The 5623-nt window shown below is 45.0% G+C and overlaps 1 protein-coding gene across 3 annotated transcripts in view; it reads right to left on the bottom strand.

Annotated features, from left to right (window-relative positions):
* Positions 1-5623, bottom strand: part of SPATA17 (spermatogenesis associated 17) — a 293753-nt gene that overhangs the window by 1844 nt on the left and 286286 nt on the right. The gene's annotated exons all lie outside the window — the stretch shown is intronic.

The following is a 5623-nucleotide window of genomic DNA, read 5'->3' as shown; positions in this document are numbered from 1 at the left end:
CTGGAAAAAAAGAAAAAGAAACGTTAAATTTAGAATTTGAAATCTTGCTTTGTCATAATTATTTTTGGCTTCCTGTTATGAATAAATACATATAATGAAACCCCTTGGTAGTATTAACGTAAGTTTGAATGAAGAATATAACCATATATCAGTACAGCCACAGTAAGTTATCTTACCGTTTTGCCAAACTTCATTCTATCTGGCTTAAACAATGCATTTAGGTCCTCAGCGAGCCACCCCACACTCAAGTTATTTCATTGTGTCTGGCTTTATGCTCCCATTCCTCATCGGACCAATAGATATTTTTATAAATATTTTTAAGACTTATTATTTTAAATATACTTTTAAATATATGCTAAGAATACTTAGCTTTGTATGTTCGACGCTAGTCGGGAGGGAACAGCAATCGCCAACATGTTTCGCCCGTAAAATTCCAAGGGCTTTATCAAGGCTCCCTCTCCCATTCACACAGCTCTCTCCACCATTGCGTCAGAAACAACATGGGTCTAAAATTTTTTTTTTGAGAATCATCTATCTGGAAATCCTGACTATTGTTCATCCAGACCACAAGGTCGCCTATCTTTACACCATATTCTCGACCAAAATTTTGTCCAAGTCCCAAACGCCCAGAACAAGACCTTTTGGATATGGGAGGGGTCAGCATTGTGATAGACTGGCCACCCAGACATGGCAACAGAGCAGTGGGGTACCTTATAGGGCATTGCTGTGAACTTCACAAAAAGGGTATCACATAAACATCTCACCAGAACTCCCTTATAGGTTATGGTGAGCCCCCTTAAATACCCCCAAAATTCACTATACCCACCGGTCTACAACCCCAGTAGCCCTTATGGCAGTAGAGTAGGGTTTTGGCGGGCGCTCATGTTCTATCCACATGTAGTAAAAAAAATGCTTTTTCAGCCTTCACATGCTGAGGAAAGCGAGATCTTGTTTCCATCATCAACACTTTGCTGTCCTCGTACAATCCATCATCCTTTCCAGATTGGACTATTGTAACTCCATCTACTTAAGACTAACAAAGAAAAGCCTTCAAAAACTTCAGCGGATTCAGAATACCGCAGCTAAACTAATCTTCGCAAAAAGTAAATTTGACCATGTCTCCCCACTCCTGTCCAAACTTCACTGGCTTCCAGTAGTCTCTAGGGTCCACTTTAAATGCGCTTGCCTAACTTTCAAGATCCTACATGGCATCCTTCCTCCCCTTATTCCTCTATCTTGGAATTCCTCGAATCCTAACATCACCAGAGCCATCCAACAATTCAAACTATCCTTCCCCTCATTAAAAGGCATATCCCATCCTGGAAAACTAGGGTCATCCCCAGTGGCGTACCTAGCATATGTGACACCTGGGGCCCATCATTTTTTGGCATCCCTTCCATCTGTACGAAAAACATGATTTTTAGTAATAAGCCACACGTCACACATGAGTACCTTGGAAAAGGCAGCATCTTACATATGCAGTGAGCAGTACAACATCAATACACCCATTGTAAAACTAAACAAGCCAGACTAGTACAGATCAATCCTACACCATCAATCCTAACAGAAAACCATGTCATTTGAACACACAGAACACAGAAAATACCTTCGCCTAGTATGGAATATGTCATCACAAACTAACCCCTACCTCTTTTACAAAACTGTAGTGTGGATTTTAGCCACGGTGGTAACAGCTGTGATGCTCATAGAATTCTGAGCATCAGAGCTGCTACCACCAATGCTAGCGCTAAAAAACACTCCACAGTTTTGTAAAAGGAGATAAAATAGAAATACATAGACAAAGGTTAAATTGAACCAGTAAGAAGCTGGATTCTGCAACAATGCAACACTACAGAAACAGTGACACCTGTCTCCTAAAGCAACAAATAAATAGAAAATTTTTGTTCTACCTTTGTCTTCTCTGGTTTCTGCTTGCCTCATCTTTTTGTTACTCTCTTCCTTCCATCCACTGTCTGCCATCTCTCTGCCCTATATGGCATCTTCTCTCCTTCTATGCCCCTTCCAGAAACTGTATGCCTCTCCCTTCCATCTCTCCTTTCACCCCCATTGGTCTGGCATCTCTCTCCTCTCCTTCCCTCTCCCACACCTCTCTTCTGCAATCCTTTTCTTCCCTCATTTTCCTTTTCAATTTATTTTCTGCATTTATCTAGATTATGTTCTTACTACCCTCTCATCAATTTCCTTTTTTACTGTCTACCTACAGCTCGCCACCTCTTTCCCTCACCCCTTCCAGTATTTCCCTAACTCAATCCTTTTCCCCCATCATGTGCCCTCCTTTTATTTATCCCCTCCTTCCATCCTCTGCCCTCTTCTCTCTCTCCCTTCTCTCCACTTCCATCATCTGCCCCTTCTCTCTTTCCCCCACTTCCATCATCTGCCCTATTCTCTCTCCCCACTTCCATCATCTGCCCCTTCTTCCCACTTCCATCATATGCCCCTTCTCTCTCTTTCCCCCCACTTCCTTCAACTGCCCTCTTCTCTCCCCCCCCTTCTCTCCACTTCCATCATCTTCCCCTTCTCTCTCTTTTCCCCTCCTTCCATCATCTGCCCTCTTCTCTCTCACCACTTCCATCATCTGCCTCTTCTCTCTCTCTTTCCCCTCTCCTTCCATCATCTGCCCTCTTCTCTCTCCCCACTTAAATCATCTGCCCCTTCTCCCCACTTCCATCATCTGCCACTGCTCTCTCTTTCTCCCACTTCCATCATCTGTCCCCTTCTCTCAATTTCTCCCTCCATCAGAGGCCCATCTTTCTCCCTCACCTTTCTGATTTTGGCAACAAGATCGGCAAGGCCCCTCCCCGCGCGGTGGCATCGGGGCCCCCTCTCCGTGATGGCACTCAGCGGCATCGGTGCCCCCCCTGCCCCGCGACACAACTCAAGTTCGGCCTCCTTCTCCCGGTATCAGCAGAACTTCAGATCGGCAACAGGTGATCAGTGAAAAGCTTCCCCTGACTGAACTGCTTGGGCAGAAACAAGAAGCTGAATCGGGAAGCTTTTGACTGAGCACCTGTTGCCGATCTGAAGTTCTGCTGATGCCGGGAGAAGGAGGCCGAACTTGAGTGCTGTCACGGGGCAGGGGGGGCGCCGATGCCGCTGAATGCCATCGTGGGGGGGGGCACCGATGCCGCTAAGTGCCGTGCGGAGGGGGGGCGCTGATGCTGCTGAGTGCTGTCACAGCCCAGGAATTTTCCGGACCTGTCCGGCTGTGCACCCCCCCTAAGGCTGCACCCTGGGCGGGTTGCACCCGGAGCAGACCGCCCCCCTATCCCCCCCTTGGTACGCCACTGGTCATCCCTCTCCTTCAGAATCACTGAGCTCTGGAGCAACCTTTCTACCCCACTTCGGAATCTGGGCGCCCTCCAACTTTTCCGAAAACATCTGAAAACCTGGCTATTCTCAAAAATGTAATATGTAATGTAATGTAATGTAATGTAATTTATTTCTTATATACCGCTACATCCGTTAGGTTCTAAGCGGTTTACAGAAAATATACATTAAGATTAAAATAAGAAAGGTACTTGCAAAATTCCCGAAGGCTCACAATCTAAATATGTCCTCCTCTTTGCTATACTAAGTCCCTCTAAACTTTCTCTTTACTGTCCTGTTACCCTCATTGGAGTTCCTTCTCTATACCTTTTCCTGTAAACCGTGCCGAGCTCTACGATTGTGGAGATGAAGCGGTATACAAACTTAAGGTTTAGTTTAGTTTAGTTAGTAGTGGTTAGAGTGGCTTATGAACCTGGGTCCTCATCTCTATGGTTCACTAACCCCCCCCCCCCCCCCGGCTATTTAAGAGACCTATATGCAGCTCTACTAGGCTTTCCTATACTAGGTGCTGATGCTCTGGAGACAGGTATGCACTTAATGCATCTAAATCAAAAGCAATCTAAATCAAAAACTTTTTTCCCTTGTAAAAACACACAACCAATACCATCACCTATCTATCTTAAACTACACCCTTACGTATAGTACACACCATAAAAACACTGGTTGACCCAGTTACCTAAGGCCCCTCCTATGGGCCAATCAAGCCCTAGGTCCGCCATTCAGAGTATGGTGGGCCTGCCAGCCAGCCATGCTTGGAACCCGTCCGTTTGTCCAACTTAAAGTAAGTTGAGGGGGGGTGTCGGGGTGCAATAGAGGTGTCGTGTTAGGGGGCCATTTGGGGGCTGGGGGGGCAATTGGGGGTTTAGGAGATTGATCAGGATGGTCGCAGGGGGGGTGCTCCGTGGGCAGGAGGGCCTGAGATCCCTCCTGCCTGTATTTGAGGATGGTGGTGGTCACCTTCTGGCAGGAAGGCTTGGGCTCCCTCCTTCTGGTATTGTCAGGGGGGGGCTTGCACCTCAGCAGGAGGGGTTGGGCTCCCTCCTGCCGGTATTTTCAGGAGGGTTGGGGTGCTGGCAGGAGAGATTGGGCATCTCTCCTGCTGCGGTTCACGTCAGTTCGGGGGGTGGGAATCGCGATGGCAATCGCGCCAGGAGAGATTAGGCATCTCTCCTGCCGCGATCATTGCGGTGGGGTTGGGCTGGTTGCCGGGGCTGCTGAGCTGATCGCAGCAGCCGTAATCAGCTCAGCGGCCCCTATTCGGAACTTATACCTGATTTGACTTGGTCTAAGTCAAAATGTATAAGTTCCGACAGGGCAACCTTGTTAAACTTTTGGTTATACTTGGTGTACGACTAAGTCTAGGTCGGTCCACCTCCCTCCCTTTCCCCTCCTCTAAAAATGCCTCTTTTCGCTCTAGGCATTTAGAGGCAGTGTAAAACCAGCTTTGATTATCAGTACTTGGACGATCTGTCTTTTTGATCGTCCAAGTACCGATTTAGGCCACTTTTTGAACTTTTTTTTTTTTTTTTTTTAAATTATGAGCCCCATAATGTTTAGGGAAGCATATTTCATATCATTGATTGTTTTCAAAATTGTGAATTTAAAGGAATTTGGATGGCTTAGATAAATCTAATATATTTATATAAATTGTATTTCATATCTGTTGAGAAACAAGCTGAGTTTAACTATGGCAATGAGTGTGCAAATACATGTATATTTCAGAGATCATGTTATATTTATAACATACTGTTCTATACTATCAAGTTTATTAATTTAAAAATTAGTTTTATGTAGATTTTTCTACACATCTTGTCTCATGATTTAAGATTCAATTCAATTCTGAAACTCCAGAAGGCTATTACCTTTTTGCATTAAGTTTTTATATATTAAAGAAGACGGGCCAATTTTCAAAATATATATCTTCTGGGAGGATACAGCAGTTCTGAAGTAAATAACCATAATGCTGTCTCCATTATCAGGCAAGCATTGAGTCTATGTTAAATGATAAATACAGAGGAAGCCTTTATTTGCCAGGGTAGAGTGCTTTAGCTGTTAGGAAGCCTTGCCAAACCAAAATAGATGACTGCCAAAATGAGCTCCTTGGGACAGTTTAGGAATCTTTGAAGTGAGCATCATTTTGAGCTGGAATTTTGCCCAGGTCCAGCTCTGCACCCAAATCAAAATGACAAAGGGCAAATATTCTGTGCCACTCTCTCCCTGAGTGGAAGATTACTTTAGGTTGGCAGATGCATTGTTTATCTAGTTATTTAAAGTT

This window comes from Geotrypetes seraphini, chromosome 3 (assembly GCF_902459505.1).
Source record: "Geotrypetes seraphini chromosome 3, aGeoSer1.1, whole genome shotgun sequence".
Classification (NCBI taxonomy): Eukaryota; Metazoa; Chordata; class Amphibia; order Gymnophiona; family Dermophiidae; genus Geotrypetes; species Geotrypetes seraphini.
Note: the sequence above shows the minus strand (reverse complement) of the source record. Positions and strands in the feature narration are given on the sequence as shown.